At 40.2% G+C, this 27,221-nt stretch overlaps 1 protein-coding gene across 2 annotated transcripts in view; it reads left to right on the top strand.

Moving 5' to 3' along the window:
- The window catches only part of adgrl1a (adhesion G protein-coupled receptor L1a), a 198,957-nt gene that overhangs the window by 60,668 nt on the left and 111,068 nt on the right, over positions 1-27,221 (top strand). The window contains exon 1 of one of the 2 annotated variants that reach the window (XM_033644876.2): positions 24,453-25,582. The exons of the other annotated variant lie outside the window; for it this stretch is intronic. The gene's annotated coding sequence lies outside the window, so the exon portion shown is untranslated. Of the gene's footprint in view, positions 1-24,452; positions 25,583-27,221 lie in introns of those variants that run through there. 2 annotated transcript variants of the gene reach the window in all.

Here is a 27,221-nt window from a genome sequence, read left to right as displayed (position 1 = left end):
GATAGAACATGCAAACTCCGCACAGAAGGGCACCTCCTCCTTGGATTCGAACCAGGAACCCTCTTGCTGGAGGCGACAATGCTAACCACTGTACTACTAAGCTACCATGCCAAGTACAAATATATGTATACATTATGTAACTTTATCCCAGCCACCGGCAACGCCCACCTCTTTTCCTACATCTCTCTGGATTGTGCCTTCTCCAGAGGTTCTTTGAGTTTAAAATCTTAAAAATTAAACTTAAAAGTTAAACTCTGTGTTTGTTGTCAGTGTAAGTTACAGAGTCCTTGTCTCTGTTACCATGGGTGTAAGGTTTTTACCGAACATTTCCAAACCTGGAGAGAGACTCAAGCCAGATGCACAGACCAGATTTTACTCCAGGATACTCCTGATAACTTGCGGACACTCTGATTCTTTTATGTCCTCTGGGCCCATCCTGCTCACAGATGTGCTCAGGTCAATACAGATAGACAGTAGTGCCCTTGTTATCAACTCTTTAATCGATATGATACAATCAAATACAAATATATGTATACATTATGTAACTTTATCCCGGCCAAGAGCAACACCCACCTATTTTCCTACATCTCAACAGTGAAGAAGAAGAGGCGGATATTTAAATTCAAGTTCACAAAGAAGGCTCCATGAGTCCTGGTGCCTGAAAGCTTCACGTATAGAATTACATTAAACGTGTTGATCCAGAGTGGAATTGACAGGTAGTGAGTCTGTAAGTCCAGCTAACCATGCTATCCTCTCTCCAGTATTGGATACGAGTCATCACATAACAGGAGGATCCATAGGGAATCATGGGGTTGTCTTAACAGTTATATCCGATAGTGAGACTACAATTTGTAGTCGAATAAGAAGATGCATTAAAATAATAAAAATCACACAAAGAAAAAAGCAGAGGTGAGACACACTGGGTGAAAACATTTCTGAGATTTGGGCTAATGTCCAAAATACACATTTAGGTTTATTTTAGTTCAGATTTCTGCTCTGGGTGTGTATGCCAAAAGCGCATATTTAATTAGATAATACCTCATTTGAATATTTAAGCATAAACTTTTACAGAGCACAGAAAGTAATCTTATCTTACTATATAATGACAAAAACTTTCTCTGTGGGTGTGTCCATCTGTGTGTCTGTTCCACGTTTTTCTCCTCACTGACTTGGTCAATCCATGTGAAATTTGGCACAATGGTAGAGGATCATGGGAGGATGTGAATGAAGCAATATTACATCAATTGGCCAAAGGGGGGCGCTACAGCAACCGATTGAAATTGCAAACTTTGAATGGGCATATCTCATGCCCCGTATGTCGTAGACACATGAAACTTTGCACAGAGATGCCTCTCCTCATGAGGAACAAATTTGTCTCAAGAACCCATAACTTCCGGTTATATAGATTTTCCGCCATTTTGAATTTTTTGAAAAACACTTCAAATCGATCTCTTCCTAGGAAGTTTGACCGATCTGCATGAAACTCGGTGAACATAATCTAGGGACCAATATCTAAAGTTCCCTCTTGGCAAAAGTTGGAAAACTTACTAAAACTGAGCTTCTATAAGGCAATGAATATTGTGGAGGGCGTGGCTCATCACATAAAGGGTTTCACCGATCACCACGCAACTTTGTAGGCATATGACCGCACATAATCTGAGGGTACCCCTCCATTATTGACCCCATCAAACAAAATGGGGGCGCTAGAGAGCTAATTTCTTATCTAGGCCTAACCGCCATATGGATTTTTACTAAACTTGGTAGACATGTAGAACAGGACCCCTCAAGGTGACTGGAGAAATTTAACTCTAATTGGCAACTGGGTGGCGCTATAACAACAGGAAAATGCTTAAAAATGGCTAAAATGCGACCGATTGCCGTGGCTCCCCCTGTGGCCGAATGTTTTCTAATTTTTGGTATGACTAAGTCATGGTATGGTATGCTGTACATAATCACTGAAACTGTCAGTGTGTCATTCTGTCAGTCAGTCATTCTGTTTCTACTTACTTACGTGGTCAATCTATGTGAAACTGCACATAGGCATTGAGGATTGGCATAGGTAGAAGGTGACAAAGCTACTTTTTCCAAAAATTACACTATTAGTATATTCTTTTACAAAGTTGTTTTTAATTGAATTGTGTGCATTCACCCCATGAGTTACTATGCACATGCATTGGTATATGTAGCCACCTCAAACGGACATCAGCTGTAGCCAAACAATCGTACTATCAAATTCACAAAAACTCTGTCTAAATACATTGCTCTTCTTAATGGGTACATGGGCAACTGTGCACTCAATGGGTATGGACTAGTCATAACTGTTTACCCTATTCAGCAGTAGTGTCTTAAGATGGAATTTTAAAATACATATCTTTAAAGGCCATACTCTTTCTCATACTCTGAGCCAGAAAGCTCCACTTCAACAGCACTTACATACACCAGACTCTCCAGTTTTATTCCTGTCTATAGTCTGAAGGTTTTTAAAGAGGGTTCTTTCATACATCATTCAAAGCCTGATTTATATAATATTTTATTCCTAAAAACATGATGAAAATGATTTTTTGATGGCTGTTAGCAGTATTTCCTGATTTATGAAGTGACTAAAAGAGATATCCAGAATTTCTTCTGTAAAAAAATATGACACTAATATGACGACAAAATGAAAAACCTGGCTTTATTCAATATTCAGATTTTTTTTTTTCTTGAAATGAGTGCATATTTTATTAGATCATGTCTCACGTGCATATTTAAACATAACATTTCTAAAAACAGATATACAATGACATAAGGTCAATAAGTTTGAGATGCATGTTGAAGTTAATATCCCTGTTTATGCATTATTATATGTAACTATGCATTGTACTCACACACACTTTTACTGCATGAAGACACATGGAACTAGGGTAAAGGGCACCTAGAACTGTCAATGTTTTTAAGTTCGAAAGTGCGCTCAGTGTTAATGTATACTCAAAAGGAAAAACATGCCACCAGTGTGTTCGGGTTCAAGTGGGCAGGATTAAGGAAAAGAGTTGGAGATTCAACAGAATCTTCACCAGCATAAAAGAGGGCGCTCAGAAAGTGAAACCTCAGTCTTGTTCTGGAGCTTGTCTCATGAGTTGTATGTGTTGTTGCTTGTGAACACATTAAACTCGGTTGCACCTGACTCTAAGTGTCTCCAGCGATTTTCTGAGTATTAGCTGTCTGATTCTAAGATACTTAATTAAGAAGAAGACGAGTCCAACCAAACAGTTGAAGACAAGGCCGGGAGCCATCAGGCCCAGCTCCAGACATCCAAATCTGCTTCATCACTTGCAATACAAAAATAATTCTCTTCATGTAAGTAATCAACTGAGGAAGTTTCATGTTGATGCTAAACATTTTACCCTGTGCACATGGGGTGTCTCTCCTTATGTGCATAGCACAGCGACAACTGTAAGCAAGCCCGTGCTGAAATGAAATAACACATTCATTCACATGCACTCCCATTCCTCATTTACTACACTGAAGGGTCAGCTGTGATCAGTAGCTAATGCTAGCCACTTGCTTGTAGATTTGTCTCTGGATTGTGCCTTCTCTAGGGGTTCTTTGAGTTATAGGCTTTAAAATGTTCATAAAGTTAAATTCTATTTTTAATAATACTTCTTCAGTCATTCAATGTGTTTCCATTCAGAAATGACCTCTCTATATATTTGTTGTCATTGTTAGTTACAGAGTCTAAATTTCCAATGTCGGAATAAAGTCATGAAATTTTTGCTAGAGTTATGGAAAGCTCCTGGGATTGTTTGGCATAAGTTGGTCATAAAACTCAGTCCGAGCTGTCTTACATCAGTCTGTTTGTCGTCTTAATGTTATGACAAAATAATCCATATTTAATAGTATTAAAGTTTTTAGTTTTGGCTCATGCAAACAGTGAAGATCTATGATGTGAACAGTGTCAGCAACCAATAGGTGTGCTTTCTTCAGCAGCAAAGAGGAAGAAGCTGGGTTTCAAATGTAGGCTGTAAACTACTAAACTCTCTTCCTACTAAAATAGTGCAGCTAACCAACAGAGGCTGATAGCAAGTTGAGGCGAACTGACAAGAACACTGTCAACATATGATGCCTTTTTATCTTGTGTTTCTGGAGTTATGTGTTTTTGCTGACACATAAAGAATTATATCATACTCTTGAAGGGAGTTTGGCCTAATATTATCCACCAGGAGCAGGATGGGAAATAATCTCAAAAGGAATCTAGTCATAGTCTTGCAAATAGTGACACTGCAAGATCCCCTGTCTTTGCAAAATCTAAGAACTCACATTGTCTTTAGATGTGAGACTGTGTCAGAACTTTAAAAGTCCTTTCAAAGTCATCTAGTGTATGGCAGGCATTAGCTGCATGTGCGAGTGATTTGTGGTTGAAATTATTTTTGCGTCTTCATTCAAACAGTGTGGGTTTGTTTGGCTGCGCTCGAAACAGACCAAACAGTTGCTCTTCTGTTGGATTCCTGATAAATTAGCTGCTCAATGAGTGTTAAGCCACATTTGCTGATATCGCCATGGGTGTCTCTAAATCCATCAGAACTGAAATCTAAAGAATTACAACTTTAAATGCAGGATCCATCACCAATTGTGAGAGAGTATAAAGGAGAGCTCTACTGTGTGGTGCCAAATGAATCGTTACCAAGTGTGTAATCCATACTCCAGTTTACACATGTCTGTTGGAAGTGACTAGCCACTTGTCTGCAGTTAACTGTGAAAGCCTGCAATTGTGCAAGATCATAAAGAGAGTGTCTCCTTCTATCTCATAGTTAGCCCTCCCTCTGTCTCAGCACAGTTATTTGCTGTTATTTGGAGACTGAACGGCATTGTTCTAGCTCGTCTAAATGAAACATAAACTGTTCCACAGTTCCAATAAACTGCTCCAAACATGTTTGGTGTGATCACACTCTAAGTGTCCCCTCATGCCGGCTGCAGTCGACACAAAAACTCCTGCCTCAGTCTTTGCTAACTGAGAAAGTGTTGAAGCTAAAACCTGGTCTCACTATTTCATACGAATGATACATGTTGTTGAGCAATGGGCATTTCTAGTCACACATCCTCCCCTTTGTAAACCTGTGACTCCTTTCCATACAGTATGTTTCTTACTTTCATAAACCTGAATAAATCATTCATTTGATAGATAGATGGCCAATTGTGCATGGAGATCCTTTTCAGAAATGACAAACTGACAAATGTGCTTTATCTCTCTGCATAGGTGCAAACCTTTTTCAATCTACCAAAGGTCAGCACAGTAAGAATAATTTTTAGCCTTTAGAATTTTGGTATTAAGATGATATTAAGGATATCTATAATTATTATAAGTATTTTTATGCCTCAGTGCCAGCAGATGCATTATGTTTTCAGGTTGTCTGTTTTATCCGTTCTCGTGTATGTATTATCTCAGGAACATCTGGAGCGAATTTCTTCAAATTTGGCACAAACGTCCGCTTGGACTTAAGGATGAACTCATTTAGATTTGGTGGTCAAAAGTCGAGGTCACTGTGGCCTCACAAAACAGGTTTTTGGCCATAACTAATCATGATAAAATTTGACACAAATGTCTTTATATATATATATATATAAAAAGATAAAGTGATGACTTTTTATATCCAAAAGGTCAAAGTTCAACTTCACTATGACATCAAAATGGTCTGCAAAAACACTTTTCTGGCCATTATATAAAACCATAAGTCAGGAACAGAACGGATTGCTGACACTGTGTTCACCTTGAAACTGTGGTGATTGTATAGATCTTATGCGCTGCCAGGTTGAAGGTGTGTGTGAAGCATCCACAGAATTTGAATTTTTACCATCTTTGCAGCAACATCCATATTTGGATGGTCTGTAGGTAAAATTTTGCTTCTCTTCAGTTTAATGCACCGTGCACCAACTTGGGCTGTTGGGAGCAAGCTATTAGCACTGCTCCTTCGGCGTAATAGCTAGTAACATCATTCTGACCCAACAGCGTTGCTGTGTAAACATGGTGTTCACCCTCCGGTGTCCCCCCTCAATTTTGAGCTGCAAGTCCCCTTTAAAATCATTAACTACTAATGTAAGCATGGCTGGTGGTGCTAACATAGTTAACAATACTAAAGAGGATTTCAGGCTCAAAATAAAGCCGCTCACTCACCGGGGTTACTGAGAGAGAGAGGCCAGAGGACTGACTGGCATTACTAGTGGTAATCGTTGAATGAGCAGCATCGCTAGCTTGCTTCCACCCAAACTGGATGGTGTGCAGTGCAGCACTGCCAAGGCTAGTTGGCTGTTGTTCAGCAAAGCCAACAGAAAATAAAATAAAATAAACAGCAAGGCATTTACAATTTACATCACAAAGCTTTCAAATTTCCCCACCTCTAAATTGATAGTGCTTCGAAATGTGGCACTAAAGATCACTGAGTCAATGGAGTGCCACACTTAAACAAATGGCTTTGTGTATTTCACGCCATTTTGCACTTCTTTTTTTGTCTTAAAAATGAACCTTACTAATGGCTGTCCAGGATTCAAAAGCAAAATTAACTGAACGTGACATTCCATTTGAAGCACTGTCTACTGTCATGGCGACACATCAGTCTGGACTGACATGGATGTAATGTGCAGCGTGACTGGTTGGCAGACGCATAGCCTACAACAGAGAGACGGTAATCGTAGTATTTATTTATTACATTAGTTCTGATGTCAAATGACCTTATTCCCCCTCAGCAATCAGCTAGTGATTTTATTTTATCTAGAGACCACCTACATGCGTGCTAATATGATGGAAGCAGAGGGGAATGTACTGCAATTACAGTGCAAGAAATCCCATATAGGAGAGCTGTGTTACTATAAAGAAAAAAATGAACCATCCTTGCACAGAAAAAGGCACTGACAAATGACCTCTCACATATTGATTGCTGTTCACCCAGACCCTCACGCGCAGCATAATAACACCCAACAGCGAGCACAGTAGCGTTGATATTTGTTGTGCTTTTTTTTTATATTTCCTATTTGTCCTCAGGTTTAGTTTTAATGGCTGAGCAAACCAAGGAGAGAAACACAACATGGTATTCTCCCACCATAAATTAGATTTGCACCTCCAGCAAACTTTCACTTTGCTACTTGGTAACTTGTCTCAGTTCTCATAAGTTTTCTAGTCTCCAGACACCCCCCCTCTTCCCTCCCCAACTCTCATCCTCCTGGTCAGTGAAACCGGTCCCAGCTGCACTTAAACAGAAACCCAGAGCTGCGGACGTAGACACATTCACACACTCCCACTCCCTCACCGATTCCCTCTGAGGCACATAGGGTTAGAGTAATATCCAAAGTGCAGGTGGGACCTCGCTTTCGTAGCGAGGCTGAACAAAGCAGGGCGAGAGCATGAGCCAAGTAATGGAGTGATGATCACTGCAGAGATTGAACAATCAAAGTGGGGAGGCCGGTGGTGGGGGCACTCATGGACTTAGGGAACTTGCACACTAATTGTATCTTATGACTAATTGGTAAATTAGTGAAACCTATTTCAAGGCGCCAGGCTTAGCTTTGGGGGACACCCACAGCTCATTATAGACTCATATTCTGGGCAGAGGAGGAGAAAAATAAAGGAAATTATACAATTGCTCAGGTGAGAATGGCAATTAAGCAAGTGCTTAAGAAGAGGAGGAAATGAAGCCTCATACACGCATAATTTACTATACTCTCTTGTGTCTGGCTTTAAATCACCACCGATCCAGGGCACATATTTATGGTGGCATAGAGAGGGAACGAGCGCTGCATGTGTTTTTGTTTGCACTTATTTGCATCAATGTGCATATGTTTGTGTGCAGACAAACATGCGCATAAGTATGTTTTCCTGTGGTGTATAGATGTAAACACGCATAATTATGATAATAACTCAGGTTGGTGTGGTTGCACCGCAAGTCTGAATCTATTACTTAAATGCAAATGATTGAATTCTTTAATGATGTCACCGCAAGGTCCATAAAATGTAAGCCTGGTCTCCCAGTGCAACCATTACAAACCTTCCCTGAACAGTGTTTTTACACATTAATGCTATGATTTTGAGCAGTTTAGGCCTGATTTTGTGAAGAAGCCTCAGGAGGTAGACGATGTCGTCAAAGACCAATAAGTCCAGCAGAATTTAGGAGCGGAAGAGGCCAACTTTGTAGACAGATACACTTCCTAATGTAATTCACTGGAGATGTGGTCATATTTTTAAGATTCAGGCCAGGAAGTATTACATCAAATAAAGCAAATTTAGACATCTCAACTAAACAGTCTTGATCCATGTAGAGCAATGGTTGCAGAGATGAGAACACTGGTTGAACTGGTTTCCCAGCTTTGAGAGCTCGCTGTTCGTTTTCTCAAATATTGATTTATTTGTCGAAGATAGCACAAATTACACCTCAAATTCTGTTTAAGGGTAGGTTTTTGCTGCTCCTGAGTGTAGCACTCTTGAGAAAACTGTGAGCTAAGTAATATCCAAAAATACACACAGAAGTATGAGGCTGTAACAGACCAGCTATGGGGAAGTGAAAGCTAGAACTGTTGCCAAGCAGATGGAGCAATCAAGAGGCGATATATGTGTTATGGAGTCATCTTTTTTCGGTGTCTTCAATCAAAAGATGTACTTTTCACACAGTCACAGAGCGTGTTGTCAAAAGCTGAAGAGGTGAGACAAAGAGTTCTTCTAGATGAGTTCTTATCTTTCAGTCTCACTCATCTCATCCCTTCCCCCTTAACACACAGTCACCGCACGTTGAGTATTTCTTCACCTGGCCCTGCCTCCTCTTCTGCTTTTGTTCCATCTCTTCATCACTATTTGGAGGACATTTAAGATATTTCCACAAGGACGCCATCGATCCTTCCAACCCCCCCCAACCACCCTCCCCATCCAATTTGCCAGCAGTAAAACTAATATTGTCTTTAATCAGATGCAATTAGGCCTGCAAGTTAAGATCTCCTCCCAATTAAAACTCATTAGGCCCATAATGTCATTAGGGGAGTCTTGAGTAACCACTGCTTGCATAGGCGGCCCACTCATCACAAACAACAGTGCAAGTCAGTAGCTGTGGCCCACGTGAACTGTTTCTTAAAGGGTAGCACAGAGGAGAGAAGGCTCAGGCAGTTTTAGTGGAGAAATTTCAGACTAGAGAAAACCAAAAGTTCAGCCTCACATCTGAGAGAACTACTTAAGATGGAAATGTTAGCTTTAGCACCAGCCAGAACAGCTTTCTAATCATGACTGCACTAATCTCTATAAACAGATATCTCAAATTCTCATGCACTGTTCATACGTTTACCTACAAAAAGTGATGCTCCACAACTTGTATAACCCACATAATCGGGAAGGCTGCAATCACTCTGTTAGGCGTCTTTAAGGACTCTGAAAAATGGTATATAAGTATGGCAATTTAATAATAATGTGAATAAAGAAGGAAATGGTATAAAGAGCAAAGGCCACATGAGGAGGCCAACACATTCTCACTCCCAACCATGTCACCTATCGACATTTGGTCATGGACTTCTTTCAAAATACCCTTCCATTTTCACAGGAAAGTTTGAAAGTCTCTTTCAAAATAAATGCACTACGTCTGTACAACACCGTGGATTTACGTTTTTTTTCCCCTTCAAACAATAGCACATGGTCATGTTTAGGAAAAACAAACAGGGATTGGCTTTATAATCTTATGGGACATGAACACTCTCTTGGGTGAAAGTCAGTCTGTGTTCAATCCATCCACCCCTCCTGCTCACCCCGCTGGGACTTTCGCTGCCTTATTTTTGTTCTTGTTTCCCCCTGACACTCCTGGGCGCTGTTAAACTATTACAGCGACCAGCTGCATGTCATGGCAATGTTAAAGGACAGCTTTTTTCGTCTGTGTCTGACGCCACAAGTGACTGCCCAAGCGCCAGATTTTGATGACTTCGGAGTGAGACCAGATTTAGGAGGCAGGTTGGGTGGTGTGATGGGTCAAACAACACTGGACTTTCCCCCTGGAGACTGGTGTTTGGGTCCTGTGTGAAACAACAACAAATTTAACTTTTGAGTTATCATGGTACATAGTTTTTATGATTCTAACCTACATGACTTTATGTTAACTACGTAACATTATATCAAAGCATGTGACATCATTCGAGGGGTGCTAATTCATTAGATATCATATGAATTGTTTTATAGGGAAATGTTGAAAATCTGCATTTGTATACAAGATCTGTTGGCAACGGGACAAGATTTTTGAATCGGAAGCATTCAGGTTTGTGTTTGAAGTCTGAGTAGAATTGACCTATTACGGTTGACTGAGGGTGCATGCAGGTAAAAGCAAAAGAGGTGGAATACACTGGCCGAAATGTAATCTCAAACCCTTCAGCTATTGGCTGAAGTTAGTGGCTTTTGTCCTTATTTATCTGCATTCATATGCAGATATCTGATTATAGAGATTAGCCAAAATGTTGTCTGGACCTGTCTCAAGTTGCTAATCAAATTGTAAAAAATGAGCGGTGCACAGAGGAGGAAGTCTTTGCCTGGATATCTGCTGGCTACACCTGAACCCCTGAAATATTGGCTCTAGAGGATATATTGCCATCAAGCTGTCTATGATGCTAACTGTACAATCTCTTGACCTTGTGACTATAAAGTGAAGCTCTCTGTGTGTTAAAGTTTAAACAGTGCATGAGTCATTCTGTTGTCCACACGAAGACACTTTTGTAGCAACATAGTAACCATGGCTGCCTCCACCAGTTCAGTACATATCATTCTTGAAATATGAGTTAAACTGAGTGACCCTTTTACATATTCCCTATGTGTACGTTTGTTTTATTTAAAGTAGAATTTGGTATACATTTGTGAACATCGTATTAAAGGAAGCAGAGCAGATAAAGTACGAGCAAAATGGAGCTTTTGGAAAATCTCACAAACATGCATAGAATCATCAGGATACTTTGATAAACTGGTGTCATTCGAAATGTTGTATATTTTGACCTAAAACAAAATGACAGCGATGATCATGGTATTTCAACAGTGATGATTCAGTGTTCAGTAAATTTCTCATGGTGTTAGTCATTTTAAATGTTCCATTTGGCATCATTTTTGTCCTGAAGTTATATAAATACACTGCTTTAAATTATGATAATAGAGTACTGACGCAAGTGAAATGTCGTAGATCAGCTAAGCAGGGATTCAAAGCTTAATTATCCTAGAGTGAAACTATATAAAGCCATCTTAAAGGAATGTCTTGATTATGATGATTTTGTGGAACTGTCATGACTAGGTAGTTGGCAAAACGAAATTTAACACATAGAAACATAGCTGTTTAGAAACCTGACCCACATATATGCACAATAATTGTGTTATTTGTCTCTATATATTTGCTCAAAGAACAACAAATCAGTCGGCAGAACATGTCACTTCCTTAACACGACTGTAAAGAAAAGCAGTAGCAAGGTCAAATTTGATATTTTCATAACCGACTGGAAAGTAAAGAAATAAACAAATTACCACATACAGAACCTAATAAAACATTAAATATCTACAAATGCATGACAAAATGAAAATATATGAAGTAACTGACTTTCTATTTTGCCTGCACTATGATATATAAAAGTTTCTAAAAAAAACAAAAAAACAAATGAAAAAAAACCCAGACAGTAAAACTGCTGAAGGTATATTATATTTGTGGGTCTCTGTCGTGCTCAAAAGCAGTTCATCATTGATTCCTGCGCCCACAGCTGAAGAGTTTTTTCTAAAGCCTTGAGACGGCACTACCTTGAAGTTAATGTGCTAAAGGCACACAGACATGGTGCTCTGTGTAGACAGAAATATACACTATCTCAACAGTCTCTTTGAAAGCTCTCACAGTGCACAGTTTTACTTGGCCATGTAAAAGACCCTTAAAGAATATCATTATGTAATCCTGCAAACTTTAAACTACCCGAGCAGGAACCCATTTAAAATGTACAGTATGCTGGTGATAAGGCAAGAGTGGCTTCATGGTGAAAAGGACATTTATCAGTACAAGGGTTTCAGTTCTGTGGGTAGGGCCTGTAAAACGTCTGTGTGACACCAATCAGCGCTAATTACCGCAGGGGTTTGAGTTTTCCTCCCGCCTCTAATTGGCCTTTGCTGTCAATCAACAAGTGATTTCTGTTCAGAATTGAACTAAGGGGAATGATAGAAGCAGCGATGGCGGGATAATTGAAAATAATTGAGCAAATTGCGGATTTGAGAAGTTGGCTTCATCAGCACTGCGGGGGCGGAATATGAGCATGTGGAGAGAAGAGAGGTGAACAGAGGAAAAGCCAGATCTTAATGATAATGAACAAAACACTCGCCTCCATTTTGCCTCCACCCCCGAGGATAGATCTGCTTATCTGAATAATCAGCCTGTACATGTCTCAATGTCACATGCATGGGAGAAGATGAGCACCTTTGATCTCTGCATCCTGAGCTTCAGCAGCTATTCAGCCAGCCTGAGGGCTTACATCCTGGCCCCAGTCTGAAAAGCCTCTCAAGCACAGAGGAAGTGTACCTCTGTGGTGCAACTGTGTTGGAGTCTCTGCATATAATTAAATGTGTGAATTCGACACTGGGCATGTGTGAGACTGAGAGAGTGCGTGTGTCCATATGGAACATTTTTACATGTCCGTTTTGATGGCTCTGAAAGTGTCCGGTATTAAAGGGGCAGTGTGTAGGATTCAGTGGTGTTAACCAGTGAGGATTGCAGATTGCTGAAACTCCTCCCTTGTGCCAAGTGTGAACTCCTGGTTAGAATTCTTTCAGTGTTCTTTGTTCAGGAGATTTTTACTGGGAGCCAATCCGCAGAGGTGTCCTCCTCTCCAGAGAAAATGGAGAGCACGATCCCAGTCCGAAGTCGTCGAAATCCAACGCTTCGGCAGTGACTTGTGGTGTCAGAAACCAACGAAAAAAGGCATTCTTTAACATTGGCATAGTTTAACAGCACCCAACAGCTTCAGGGGAAAACGCAGCAGGACAAGGACAAAAGCTAGGGCGACGAAAGTCTGAGAGGGGTGTGTGAGAGCGGTGGTGGATGGGTCCAACAAATACCAACTTTCAACCGAGAGAGAGCGGGGGTTCGCGTTCCCGTAAGATACTAAAGTCAAACCCTGTTCTTTTTTCCTAAGCCTAACCACTTCCTTTTGTTGCATAAACCTACCGACGTAGTGCGTTCATTTTCAAAAGAGACTCTATGTTAATGCTAAATTTCCTGTGAAAACGGAAATGTATCTTGAAAGAAGAGAACGGTGTCGCAGAACATCAACAACCAATGCGCTCAGGGTACCTTGCACGTCGTATGTGGACGTAGAAAGTCCATGACCAAAATGCCAGTATGTGACGAGGTCGGAGTGAGAATGTGTTGAAATGGAAGAGGTGATTAAAATCTTTAAAAACACTAAATGAAGCAGTTTCATGCTCTTACCAGACGGGCTGCTGGCCCAGCACCTGCTAATATGAGTTCACCTTTTCCTCTGATAAATTAATGTGTGCTCACCTCTGTAGAATCATGGCGGTTGAGAACCAACTCCCTAACCAGATACAAACGTCTCATTCCAAGGTAACAAAAACACACCAATGCTTATTTTTATGTGATTATACACTAAAGAAAACATACTTATTATATTATATTCCTTTTCTGCCCATATATCCCCCTAAATCCTACACACTGGACCTTTAAGTTACATTGTAAATATAATATCATGGCTAATGTATGCGCTTTCTGTACAAACTTTATTTTGGCTTTGCTGTGTGTATGTACGCAGCAGCAGAAATCAGCCCCGGTCTACTAGATTTTCTTCCGTGGGTGGATTTGTGTATCTGATAGAGTAGCAATACTGACAAGCTATTGGGACTAAAGGCGGTCCCTCAGTTTCAGTTGTTTGTCATCTCTTCCTTTTCTTCCTCCTACTCTCCCCGTCCTCAAGAGCTGCTTACCTTCCACGGCTTTGAAAAAAAAAAAAAAAAACATCTCGCCTGCAATTTACATTTCCATATGCTGCCAGTGGCGCCAGGGAGAGTGGATAATTGGGTTGAAAGTGGTGACGGTGAGAGCAGGATAGAAAGGGATACAGAGAAGGCCAACTGAAAAAAAAAACAAAAATGAAAAAAAAAAAAAAACAAGCCATTACAGGATGGTTCTCTTTTTTTCCCCTTCACTCGTCATTTTGCCATGCTGCTCTTAACCACTTGTGTAGCTGAAAAGATTTACCTTGGCCTCCCATTCTCTCTCACTCCCGCAGAATCACTCTGTACTTGCCTCCCCCAGAGCCTCGCTCCCGCCCTGCATCTGCCTCATCCATATTCATCCTGCATTTCTCTCTCTCCCTGTCTCTCTCTCTCCCCGGCTTTCTCTCCCTCCCTCTCCCTCACTGTGTCACCCACAGCATGGCGTTAATACACCAATTAGTACTAAGAGCAGATAATGGACTATGTCATATTGCAAAAGGGAAAGAGGGACACAGAGACACAGCGAGTGAAAAAGAGAAAAAGAGAGGAAGATTGAGAGGGTGAGTGAGAAAGGGAGAGGGAGACAGGGTGAGGGGTGGTGGAGGTGTCTTTATGGATGTGGTCTCTGAAAATGTTGAAATGCTGCATTTGCTGTGAACATCCATCCAATGGAAAGAGCGTGATGGGAAGAGTGCTTCGGCGGTCACAGGGTTGCTATATAAAAGCTGAGGTGTTACACCAACGCTTTGCTGGCTCAAAATACTGACGTCTGTTTGGCTTTGTTGGACTTTTAAACCCTTTTCATTGGTTTCTTCCCCTTTCACTACTGGGAATGCCATACGGTTTCCTCTCCTGCCACGGTGCTCATATCTACGCCTACAGGCCTTGTACTCACTACGCTGCATGTACGGTACTGGGCATGCATGAAAGACCGTGAAGACTTCCTGCGGTGATGCTGCTTCTGTAGTACTATGTTCTTATTTCATCATAAATAGAATATTGATTTTTCTAAACCTTTACTTGTTTTTTTTTATGTTTGTTGAAATTCTTTTCACATCCCAATAGAAAGCAATAATGAAACTGTGAAAAAATATATAGTATCTGCATCTGTCACAAGCCTATAATATGCCCATCCAATCATTTTATCCCGGCAGAATGAAATGGTTGGATAGCTTACCTGTCTGTCAAGAGAGGGGGTGTCTCTACTTGTTGTTCTACAAATGGAGATGCTCGTGCACGTCCCTTTGATGAAAGCCTGTGGCAGAGAATCCTGCAGAGGAAGTTGTTATTCCAGCACTGGCAACAACTGCCTACACTGCAGAGCAACCCAAAAAAGGAAGACACACCTATCAAAAAGAGAGTCTGACAATAAATGAAATAAAACATGTCAATATCCGAAGAGTTTCAGAGACTGAGAGAAAGTGTTGCTAATAGTTTAGCCTTCTGCTAACCGGAGCTAAAGGCTCACGGATGTGGCTTTGCATTCATGTTTATGTAGCTAACATGAGCAGGGGCGTAAATATTGACAGTGCAGGCAGTGTGGTTGCACTAGGGCCCGTGAAATGGAGGGCCCATAGACAGTGTGTCCTCTGCAAGCATGGTCCCACTCCAAAGTCGTCGAAATCCAACGCTTTAATGTCAGCATGATATGCAGCCGGTTACCATTATAGTTAGTTTGCCCGGCAGTGTCGGTGTTCATGTCCCGTAAGATTCTAAAGCCAAACCTTGTTCTTTTTCCTAAACCTTATCACATGTTTTTGTTGCCTTAACCCAACCATGTGTGTTTGTTGCTGAAGGAAAAGCAATGTCAATACGTGGTGTTGTACCGACGTAGTGTGTTTATTTTGAAAGAGACTGTACGTAAATGTTAAATTTCCTGTGAAAATGGAAGTGTATCTTGAAAGAAGACAATGCATGTAACAGGCAGAACTTGACACGGTGTCACAGAACGTCAACAACCAGCGCACCCAGGGTACCTTGCACGTGGAAAGTCCATGACCAAACGTCAATATGTGACGAGGTCAGAGTGAGAATGTGTTACCTTTGCATCACTGCCCCGCCACAGACCACCTCACTGAGAGCAGCTGCTCTGGAGCCTGACCCCCAGTCAGTGGCCACGGCAACCCTAGTCAAGCTAGCGCAAACCTCAGCTGCGGAAAACTCGACTTCCCACCAGAGCAGCTAACAGGTTTTACCCAGCACCACAGCCTGGGGGGGGTTTGCGCTGGCAGAATTCAAGCTGCTACAGCTGCAGACTGAAAGTCCGTCTCTTGAGCTGCTGCCTGCTCACCTCCCCGGGAAGCAGTCCACAGTGGCGGGGGGTGAGGCGAAGGGACGGTTGGGTGGCTAACGTTAGCTTGATAATTCTTGTCTCATTTGTGGTCTGAGAAAGAGAGAAAGAGAAAGTGGGACAAAGAGGGGCTGAGTGAATGCGCTGTGTGCAACTCCACAATGATATAAGATTAAATAAATTGATTTATTTATGGGATGGGAAACACGGAGTTGCTGAATGAATCGTAAGCATGTGGCGGGGGGGAGCTTGGAACAGAGAGGGGAGAGCTACCCCAGCTTTAATGTGCCACCAATAAGCCTAAATACAAAGTACATAATAGTAATTTGTATGAAACAGCTGCATTTGAAGTAATGTGTTACAGCTTTTTCTAAATCACTGATCAAAATCAATATCAGTCATTAATTCATTAAAACTAATAAGTGTATGTCAATAAGAATACAACTTTACAAAACTACTGCATGAATTATTTCACACTGCACCCTGGAAATGTGATGTACTTTCATAACAAGTCTTGTAACAAAAAAAAAAAAGATTTTGTGTTTTGTGGTAAGGAAGATAATTTGTCAATCACTGCAAAACAAGAAGCCGTATGACTGAAAATAGGAGCTATTTGCAAATAGGGCAAGGTGTTATGTAAATAATGGTGCTGCATAAACATGAGCTCTGACTAGGAAAAATTGGCATTAATCAAACATGAGCTAGAACAAATTAAAATATGCCAGCTGTATGACTCCATTTCTCCTCCTTTTCTTAAAAAAAAAACATGAAATATTCAGGCAAACAGGACCACTGACACTCTGTTGATAATGTCTGTGTTATCGTGCAAGACATCGCTCTATTGAGAATATAAATGCAACATGGAACACAAGTGAACAAAAAGAATTATTATTAACAATGACTGAAATTTTCACAGTCATGGTCGAGCCTGGGTGAATTTATTCAGTGCTAGAACGTCCCCGCACACGAGTACAAAACCACTACAAAGCTACACAGTGGCAGGCTCTTATCTTGGACTTCCTTTCATTTTTTTCCCATCCCCTGCGTATTTTAACCACTGCATTTATCAACACTTATCTGGATCATTTTATTTGGGGCGAAAGCAGGAAAGTAATTATGATGTGGTGTCTAAAAATTGAATCTACTTTGAATATAACTGGACTTTTGTTCAGTGCTCAATCCAAAAAAATCTATCAGTTTTTCTGTGTGTTTCTGAGATGCATCTATTTATTTCAGAGCCTCCTCAGACAATACAGCCACTGAATGCTAAAATAAGAGACATTTATTGTCATCCTTAAAGGTATACTATGCAGGAGTTGTTGGCTATTGTTTGTATGTTTGTAAAATGTTTGTCCTCTTGGTGTTTCGTCTTGCTATATTTGTGTTTTTTCTGCATTGTGTCCGCAATTTTCATAGCTTCCTTTTGGATGTATGCTGCGTACGACCTCGCACCTGGGGCCTCTTTATAGAAACTTCCTAGTCTCATATTCTATCTTACCTCGGTTATCTTGGATTTGTAGTGTTACACAAATATGTTGCCTAATTGCAAAGAAAAAAAAATCTTTTGTGATCTTAGGATAGTTTGTCGGTGAAGATTCTCAGTTATCCAGGTCATGGTAATCTTAAGTGCTATATCGTCGGCAACTGGACTTGCTTGCCTTTCTTGAAGACGTTTCACCTCTCATCCAAGAAGCTTCTTCAGTTCTAAATGACTGGTACGAAGTTGCAGGCGTACCAGTCATTTAGAACTGAAGAAGCTTCTTAGATATAGCACTTACAATCTTAGGATAGGAATTTAACTATTTCAGAACCGTTCTAACTCCGGGATATAGTAATCCTTATTTAGGATGTTAGGATGGGATAGATACTGTCCTAAATTAAAAATTCCTGCCAAACCAACACATTCTCACTCGGACCTCGTCACATATTGACGTGTTTGGTCATGGACTTTCCACGCTCCATATATGATGGGCAAGGTACCCTGGGTACGTCGGTGTTTGACGTTCTGAGGCACTGTGTCAAATTCTGCCTGTTCCATGCATTGTCTTCTTTCAAGATACACTTCCATTTTCACAGGAAATTTACCATTTTCATACAGTCTCTTTCAAAATAAACGCACTACATCGGTTTAACACTGTGAATTGATGTTTTTTCCCCCTCAGAAACAAACACATGGTTGGATTTCGGAAAAAGAAAGGTTTGGCTTCAGAATCTTAACGCTATAATAGCAACCTGCTGCGTATCACGCTGATGTTAACGGACACCTTTTTTTGGTTTCTGACGCTGCTGCTTGGTTTTCTAATGCCGTTGGTTTCTGACGCCGCAAGTCACTGCCAAAGCGCCGGATTTTGATGACTTAGGAATGTGACTGGGCTTGCCAAATTGGCAGCAGCACTTTTGTTAGGTCTGTATGGCAATGACAATGACGATGGGGAATAACAGGAAACACGAAATAAAATGATTGAAAGGCTACTCCAACCATATGATGACACACCAAATGTCAAATAAATGATTCAAACACATTAATTAATTAATCAGTTCATTTTAATTTGCAATGAATTCAAATAATTAAGAAGTAAAATTCCCGATAGTGTGTCCTCCAACCACACAATTAGTGTCTCAGACTCCTGGTGGCAAAAACTGCGTGTCTATGATAGCAAGCTAGCAGGCTGGTGGCAAGCGAGAGCTGATGATTTTGTGGCATGTCCATCTGGAGTAACCTAACAATATCATTCTATTGAAACATACAGGCAGTGTGTACATTCTCAACAAAGATACAGGCATGACAGGACGAATCCCGACTGAAGAATCAAATGTACAGTTATAGTCAGGATTTCTTTCGACAAGGTAGGAGGTGTAAGATCAGGTAGGACACAGCAATGAGTTTAAGATTGCATTTTCTACCTTTGAAACTTAAGTTAAACTACAACAAACTATTAGGATATTTTTCTGTAACAAGGCCCCTGGTTGCTATCTTTTTAAAAATTCCCAACCTCACCAGCACACTGTGCCAAGCCATGTCCCAAACGCAGCAGAATAAGAACAAAATAATGAACCACAGACAGAGGGCAGAGTCTCTGCAGATAAAAACAACGCCACACACTTCTAGTGGGTCGTAAGTTATGATTGAGAGGGATTGTATACATTGTTTTTTAACAAAAATCCTGCATAGTACACCTTTAACATTCACCTTTAATGTATGGTATACTCTACTATCTATTTTGACCTCCCTGCGAAATGACAATCACAGTCATCATCTTGGAAAGTCTAGGGGTCAGGGGATAGTGATATCTGAGGACAGTTAACTTTACACATGAGCAGTCCATATAGCTTTAGCTATGAGGTAACTGTGTTTTTATACATGTGTGGAGGTTTTTCAATAAGCTATTCAATGTGTTTATAGTGTTTAATACCTGCTGCATTATTGGAGAATATAGTTCAGCCTCACAACCATATAATGTTATAATATCCAGCTTTGACTAACCAAGTTTGAAGCATCTATAAATCCCTGCACAGGAACCTTTACATGTATTTCTCTTTGACCATTTGACTTTCTTTGATTACGTTATTTGCGAGTTAAGTGATCAAGCAGTGAGGGCTGCAGTGTTTCTAACAAGGGACCACTGCCTGTGCTTAGTAGGCCAATCAGCACTTAATCATGTGTAGTCACTACTCTTGTTGCTAAGAGACCGTGGTGCGATGAACAACCGGTCAGACTGTGCAAAGCATTACTTCATGTTTAGCTCTTAGTGGTCCATTCAGTACAGTAAGGTGATGAGGTCTGCATACAGTCTCCTCTGACTGAACAGAGCACTGTGACTTTGCATGAGTAACATCTGATCTTGAATAAAAAAAAAAAAATCCTGAAAGTGTGTGTGACTGCCATGGAGCACAAACTACATTATGCTAGCTGTTTATTGGCGCAATGAGTCAGGCGGCCCATGAAGGTCAATTGACTGGATTTGAGAGCAGTATAACAGAGTAGGTGCTGTGTGACAGAAGGCTAAGTGGCAAAGGCGTGTAGAGCCCATTCAGTAGAGCCCAATATTAGCTATCATAATAGAAACTGACAAAGGCATTTGCAGAGGGGAGAGAAAAATTGCAACATGCACTGCGGACTGGTGCAATTATTGCATGTGATATGGCAGTTAAATAATTTTATCTGACAGTGAAGCCTATACTGTGTTCACCTGAAGACCAAAGACTGCAATAAATCCAGAATTATTAGCGCTCTTACAAAGGATGATCTTAAAAAATTAACAAAACAATATTACATATTCTGTGAACAGATATTTTTTGGTTATGGTGCTCAGAATTAGATTTAGTGGCTTCAGAGCAGATACAGCAAAATAGTTTCCACTGAAAACATGTACCAAGATGTATTGAAAGAAAAATATTTCAACAAATCTGTCTCAAAGTGAGAGTGTGTTACTTTTGCTGAGCAGTGGCGACAATGTCCTTAAGTGGCAATTGAAGGATAATAGCACATTAGATTTCCTTTCAAAGTCCAATATCCTCACGTTTCAGGTACTTTAAAGACATCATCATTAGGCGCCCTGAATGAAAGTGAGCAGAATTGGATCACAAATGGGGAACGGTAAACATGTCTCTTGGGGAGGTGTATTGTGTTTGTTTATTGTTGTGTTTTTGTGATAATGAACATAGTGAAACGGAAACACAAGCAGAGACTCAGAGTCTTGAAGTCAATGGACTGATGCAGTGATATCAGTTACACAATAGTGTCTAGTTTAAATTAGCAAACATAGGCTGTCATAAGGTACAGATCATACCAGACCAACCACGTGAAAAGGTCACATAGTGTTTTCATTCTGAATGAATTTATGGGTTAATAAGTCAGAGAACATTGGCTCATGATCTGAGCATATGACCTAAAGCAGTGATTCCCAACCTTCTTCCCTGAGGTACCCCTTTTCTAACGATGAGTGATCTGACGACCCCTAAGTGAAATATTTTATGGATATTTTATGTTATATGTAGTGCATAACAACAGCAATACAAAAGAACTGATAAACTGTACAATTAACACAAAAACTGTAAATGCAATAACTTCAGGAAGTTTGTGAAAAATAAGACATTTGTTTGAGCTTTGAGCAGATTATATCCTGTGAATATATAAATATATATTTATGTAACAATCATACACACTTAATAGGCTTCTTTTTTTCACAAATTAAGTATTTTCTTTGCCCTGACACTTGGCCATTGTTCTATTAGCTCTTTTGTTGTTTTAACCATGTACTTTTCTAATATAGAACAAGACTGTTTAGCAGAGAGTGAAGGCTTTGCAAATATGGCTAGTGTTTTGGTCTTCACTTCATACCTTATCCCGTGGGATATTTTTAAGCTCATCTCTTGAAAATAAGAAATTCAACTTGAAACAAGAAAGCTTAATGAGGTACCCCAGTGGCAGAGAACGCAGCTTATACAGACTGAGCCCTTATTCCTTGGGCTTGGTTAAATAAAATGATAAAATAAAATAAAATAACAAATAACATAAACAAAATAACAATAACAACATAACATAAAATTAAATAAAATTGAATAAAATAAAATGAAAATTAAAAATAACATAAAATAAAATAAAATGAAATAAAATAATATAAGATAAAAATAAATGGTAAGTGGACCTGCACTTGTATAGTGCCTTTCTAGTCATCCGACCACTCAAAGTGCTTTTTACACTACGAGCCACATTCACCCATTCACACACAAATTCATACACTGGTGCCTTGGCCACCATACAAGGTGCCACCTGCTACTCAGTTTTTAACACACTCACACACTGATGGAAGAGCCATCGACAGCAATTTGGGGTTCAGCATCTTGCTCAAGGACACTTGGACATGCAGACTGCAGGAGCCGGGGATCGAACTGCTGCTCTTCCAATTGGTGGACGAGCCGCTCTACCTATGAGCCACATATTTTTTAATTAAATTAAATTTAAACCCTAAAAACTATATGTACACATAAAACTATATTTTGTATGTTCTAGAAATTAATAATAAAATCTATCTCAGTTTTTCATCCCATCATTAAGAATATCATTATCACAGAATTACCCTTCCTTTTGACATTTTGGGGCCATATGGCCCACCCTTAACTTAACATCTTAAACCATTTCCAGCAAGTATAACAACTGTTACAATTAAGGAGGGAGCTTTCATTAACTGAAGTGTTTTTACCTGGCATCTTTAAGTCAGGCCACTAAGAGTGCTAGTGAGAAGGCAGTAAGGAAGGCTTTTTGAGGAAGACAGTTAAAAGCTGGATGACTCTCCCCCGCACCAGTCTATTCTGATTAGAAACATGTTGGGTATGAAAATAGGCAGGCTAATCTTAACCTCTTTAATGTGAGGGCTGGCTGCATTCATGGAGTGCCAGGGGAACAATGTGTGTTTGGATTTTTCTGGATGTATGTGTATGCAGTACATATGAATGCACTCAATGTGCTGAAGCTACTGATATAAAATATTATCATAACTGTATATTGCTGCATCCTGCTGCTGTGTGATGATGTTGATGTAGTATGGTGCTGTCTATGATAAGCACAATACTGTACGCGACACATATGATTTAATGTGGTACAATATATAATATAAATGATGCAGTGGATATAAGGAGGAGGCAGTGTGCAGCCTGTATGTACACCACACTACAGTATATCATATAATAGGGTGTAGAGCATGTAGACATATTATTCCCAAACCCTTTATGTCTCTGATAAGTGGCCAGAGAAATAAGACAAGATAGCTAATTACTAACAAATACTGTAAATGAATAATTGAAATGATGATTACTTTGCGCCACATACCAAGAAACAGCATGCACTGCCACTGTGTTTTAACACACAGTAGAATAAGACTATTGTGGCTTCTGGCCAGTATTCTATTTATATCTTAAGGAGAAAACTGCAAGTGAGAAACCTGACTACTTAGTGTGGTGCATGCTGGTAGTTCAGCAGGCTGTGGAGTAACGTGTACCGTTCCAACTCCACTTGAAACTGTTGCTGTGTGTCATCCCCTGACTCACTCTCTCCCCGCAGAGCATCTTGTATTTGCTGTACAGTAGCTAAATCATGTTCCAGTGAGGGCTTTTTTACCTTGTTTTTGACGTTGTATTCGACTGATTATTTCCTGTGAACATCCTGAGGAGCCTCTAAAACTGCCAATTTATGACACTCCTTCAGCCCAGTCACCCTGATTCTGTACCCAAAAAACAATCTTTAGAAAGATCCATCTGTGCCCATGCACACTGGCAGCAAACTATGTTAGAAGGATTTCGTCCCCTCTGAGAACGAGTGCTTTGACATTAGTCAGACACATTGTCTGCAGTGCTGTAAAACTAATGAAAAAATATAAACAGCCCATTGAGACGCAATTTAATTCAAGATGGTGCACTTAAGTGAAGAATCCACAAGTCTCATAATACAAATGAGTTGTTGTAGTTGTAAGGTGGCATGTATATGATTCCCACACAATGTTATTACGGCTTTGTTTATCAGTTCACTGAGTGTACGCGTACGGTGTGAAAATGGTTGGATCTTTATAATTGAATCTGTATCACTCACTTAAACTATTACCTGAAATATGCGGTACAACACTGAGTCTACAGCTCTATTTTATGAGATATTGTCTGCTTTTTCAAAAACTTTAAGATTTTTTTTTCAGTGAAACAACCCTTTAAGATTAATGCAGTGAAGTAAAGTATAGTATAGTAAAGTATATCTATTATTAATTTTTCAATATATTTATTATTCATTATTATATATTTTTATTATTATTATTATTATTTTCTAATTATTTATGTTGCAACTTTATGTTATGCAACTGTTTGTTCCACACAAAAAAATGCCACAGAGGAGGATATATATATATATATTTTTAAAAAAATCATTTTTAGCATATTTAGTACTAATCTGGCAGAATATAGCATGACTGAATGGATGTATAAATTCAGAAAACTGGATTGAAGTTGCTATTTTTTCTCTGGGGGAGGACCCACAGATCCCCCCCTATGCCTTGTGTGTGTGTGTGTGTCTACATTTATATATAAGAATCACATCTGAGAAGAGTTGTTAGAAGCCACTTTATGAATGTAGTAATACATGTGTCACAGTGACAGTGGGGGGCAGTTAACCTGTGAATCAACTATTCATTGTTTCTGTTACGTTGAGCTTTGCAGGCTAGTGTTTCTTATTCACTGTTCATATTCATACTGATACTTGTGGAGAATTACAGTAGTGACTTTACCTAATTTTGCAGGGCAACCACAGCTGAGCATCTCAGGGACGCCTGATGGTCCCTGGGCCCCACCTTGGGAAATCACGTGAGTTAGGAAACTTAAAAAGAAAAAAAAAGAAAAAAAAAAAGAAGAAGTGTTATACAGAGGAAGCAATTTAACTTGTGGGCGGGCAGAAGTGGCACATTTATCCTGCTTTAAGTCTGGGTTGGTTATAAAAACTGTCTTTACGCTACCAAAGTGTATGTGAAAGGCAATGATGAATGCGCTGGGTTGTAAAAGGCCTGATGCAGAGCTGCAGTGGCTGAAAATACCGTGTGAATGGTCCTGATGAGAGTGTGCGCTGCCTGCCGACGAAGAGGGAAACTATAGAAGAGTGAACCGCTCGGTGCGTCAGGACGCACAAGATAACCGCAGATGGCCTGTGTAGACTATCCGAATAATGACGGGTGATTTCAAACCGTAGAGCTTTTTTTATTTATTTTTCTGAGACTACAGCACATGAAGAGTCTGCAGTTTGAAAAAAACAGAAGCGTCCTGTGAACAGATACACACCAGACATCCAAGAGTCTGATTTGTCTTACGCAGACGTTTTGCGACGGTGGCACATTTGCTCACATGCTCACCATCGAACCAGGGACGGACGGACAACACGAATACAACTTCAGTTGTGTTAATGCTGCACCTCAGCTTGGCTTGACCGTTGTAGTAACTCGCATGTTATTACTGTTAAGCAGGACAATGGTGTCGTCGCTGCTGTTTATTTTGAAGCCCACACGGGCGCATTTGCGTGAGAATCCGCTCTGTCCGTGAGGATTGTCCCCGATCACCTTTATCACATCTTTATTTTTTGAAGTCGGGTGGATTTTTTTTTACCCCCCCCCCCCCGTTTTTCGTCGGTTTGTCTTTAAGATAGCAGGCTATTAATTTTTAATTCTTATGCATCCGCACGAAGACGGGACCAGAGAGGAGAAAACGAGTGATAACCAGAGGGGGAGAGAAGGAGAAGGAGGCAAGTGAGGAGGGAAGCGAGAATGAATGAGACACACTGAGCAATCAAGGAAAAGGAGATTGGAGGAATCAAGGTAGGACCCGAAGCACTGTCTGTATGTTTTATGTTCTTAACACATGTGATACCAGTGCGACAATAATAGCATGTAATGTGTGCACCACCCAGGCTTCCCAGTATCAGGCTGCGTGAGGTGTTCAGGCGTGTAAGCCGATTTATTTATTAATATCTTATGCTTTGACAGATACGGAGTTTACGGTGCGTCAACAGCAGTCGCTTCATATTTAAAATGCGTGCTAGATGCTCTAAATTAGTCGGGTCTGAGAGCGGTCGTCCAGTTTGTGGGCCTATGCATTGCACCGTGGCCTGCACACTAAAAGATTTTGCCAATTTTGATTAATCCATAGAGTCTGTGATCAGGGCAAATTCCTGTTTTATTGTCCCATAAAAGCAAAGTAGTGGAAGAAATTTCCAGCTTTGCAAATGCAGGCTGTTTAATAGCCAACATAAGTGATAACAAATTCTTTCTTGGACCCCAAAAAAAAGTAGATAAGGAAAAGAGGCGTCCTGGGATGCTGGTTAAATGTGCATTTTATTTGAGCACAAGTTCCTTCCAAGAGAGAAGGAAATTAAGTACCTCATTGACTATTAGAGGAATAAATGCATCAGAGCGAAGTGAGCAGCCCCAAAGTGAACTCCTCTGCCCAATCCCCCATGTCCCAGACTACACCATTAATCCTGTACCTCATCAAATCATTACCTTATAGGCCAGCTGCTCTCAGAGGGGTCTGGGGAGCCCCAGGAGTCACTGAGGAATGTTCCAGGGTGTCCCCAACAAAATGAGACGTGGTCTAATTTCCCTCAAATCCATCTGAAAACCCAATTAGGGAATGTATAGAAATGGCCGTCCTGATGTCTTAAATAATAAATGTGTCATCGTTGCTACAGCGTGAAACAACAGCGGGAAAAATCCTCCCTAATATCCAAATCCGGACCCCGTTATGTTTAAGGGGTTCGTATAATGAAAACGGAGGCGCCCTCATATTGTTATTATTCAGAACTAATTCCCAATTTAATAATAAAACATCTAATAAAAAGGCATCAACAGCCTGCATTGTAGTTATGATGGAAGAAATTAAACCTTTTTTTCTTTTGCGTGTTATTATGATAAAATTGAACCTGAGGAGAAGAAAGACCCTGAAAACAGTTATTTTCTGCTGGTAAGCCTTTTCCTCATTTCACCGGGGTGCATTGTGTTTGTCCTGCCAATTCTTGGGGAAAAATTGGCATGTCTACTATTCTGAAGGGGCTGAATGAAATTCAAATTCTTCAGGTGGTAAAACAGCAATATTGCAACTGTCTGATTGCGTTATCTGGGCATTCAAGAAGCCAGACTTGGAATTGGTTTACTGCCAAACACTCTCCCCGGGAAGACAGAAGGATTTATTTCCCCCTTGTCTGTGTGTCACATCACCATCAGAAAAATTATTCTCGGCTTTCAATGGGTGAATAATAGTCATACATTAGCATGGCATTAATGATCATCAGACTTTTAATAAGTCACTAATCATAATTAGATTTATTTCAGTGTGAGTGCAGCTTTTTGGGATGCTCTGCAACACCGTGGTCAGGATTCAGCGACCAGATGATTCTGTAGAAGCTTCGAGTTGGGACCGAAACACTGTATACAGACACTCTTCACACAGAATAACTGA

This window comes from Epinephelus lanceolatus, chromosome 18 (assembly GCF_041903045.1).
Source record: "Epinephelus lanceolatus isolate andai-2023 chromosome 18, ASM4190304v1, whole genome shotgun sequence".
Taxonomy (NCBI): Eukaryota; Metazoa; Chordata; class Actinopteri; order Perciformes; family Serranidae; genus Epinephelus; species Epinephelus lanceolatus.
This window is presented reverse-complemented; position numbering and strand designations above follow the sequence as displayed.